Source organism: Apodemus sylvaticus, chromosome 21 (assembly GCF_947179515.1).
Source record: "Apodemus sylvaticus chromosome 21, mApoSyl1.1, whole genome shotgun sequence".
Lineage (NCBI taxonomy): Eukaryota > Metazoa > Chordata > Mammalia > Rodentia > Muridae > Apodemus > Apodemus sylvaticus.
Genome location: NC_067492.1, coordinates 17,554,053 through 17,555,399, shown reverse-complemented (window position 1 = coordinate 17,555,399; position 1,347 = coordinate 17,554,053). Strand labels below are relative to the sequence as shown.

General features: G+C 44.9%; 1 pseudogene; it reads right to left on the bottom strand.

The window, feature by feature from the left end:
• Positions 1-678: 678 nt before the first annotated feature.
• On the bottom strand, positions 679-920 carry LOC127672050 (NADH dehydrogenase [ubiquinone] 1 subunit C1, mitochondrial-like; annotated as a pseudogene).
• Positions 921-1,347: the final 427 nt, after the last annotated feature.

The window sequence follows — 1,347 nt, the reverse complement described above, 5'->3', positions numbered from 1 at the left end:
TGGCTATCCTGGAACTCACTCTGTAGGCCAGGCTAGCCTCGAACTCAGAAATCCACCTGCCTCTGCTTCTCAAGTGCTGGGATAAAGGCGTGCGCCACCACTGCTCGGCTCTACATCCTGATCTTAAGGAGGCATTTTCGTTTCTTTTCTTTCTTTTTTTCTTCCTTTTTTCTTTTTTTTTTAAAAGCATTTCATTTTTTTTTCAAAGATTTGTTTATTATATATAAGTACACTGTAGCTGTCTTCAGACTCCCCAGAGGGCATCAGATCTCACTAGGGGTGGTTGTGAGCCACCATGTGGTTGCTGGGATTTGAACTCAGAACCTTTGGAAGAGTAGTCAGTGTTCTTAACCACTGAGTCATCTCTCCAGCCCTCTTTTTTACTTTCAAGACAAGGTTTCTCTGTGTAGCCTTGACTACCCCGGAACTCACTCTATAGACCAGGCTGGTCTTGAACTCAGAGATCCACCTGTCTTTCTGCAGTGTGCAGAGTGCTGGGATCAAAGGCCGATATACACAAGTATTTTTACTCCTTTAATTTAACAATGCAAAACGTATGTTGACTTGCTGATACATACTCACCTATAACTCTTTTTTGATATCCACAACTCAACAGATGGATGAATCCATAGGAAGCACTATGACCATCACACGAAGGCGCTGCATTATTTCCAAAGTTTATTCCAATCCATTTCCTTGATATTCCAAAATAACTTCATTATGTCGTTGGTTGAGATGAGTCAATAGGAAAACCGAAGTGCCTTAGGTTAGCCCAACTTTCTGCCAGTTAGGTTTGGCATTGACTGACTGGCTTCTGGACTTAGAACTTTGAGTGTGTTGAAGAGCAGATCAGGAGCCAGGCAGGGGGCAGCAGCCATGCGAACCGAGCGCAGTACCACTGGGCGAACAGAGGGCGCCATCTTGCTCTGCAGGCTCCGCCTCTTCTGGAGGCGGTTTCTTAATTGAAATTCTCTTCTTTTTAGCTTGTGTCAAGTTGATAATACACTATCCAGCACAACACATGTGCACAGTGTGCATGCCTGGTACAGCAGAGACCAGAAGACATTGTTAGAGAGTTACAGGTCATTGTGAGCGGCCATGTGGGTGCTAAGAACCGCTCTTATCCACTGAGCTATCTCTCCAGACCCCACCTCCCACCCCCATCTCTCCCTTTTTTGAGATATGGTCTTGATGTGTAGTTCTGGCTGGTCTAGTGCTCACTATATGCCTATCATGTAGTCTAGGCTGCCCTCAAACTCATGGTCATCCTCCTGACTCAACCTTCTGAGTGCTGGGATTCCAGGCATGTGCTACCACATCTGGCTTCTTTTATTTTATTTTATTTTT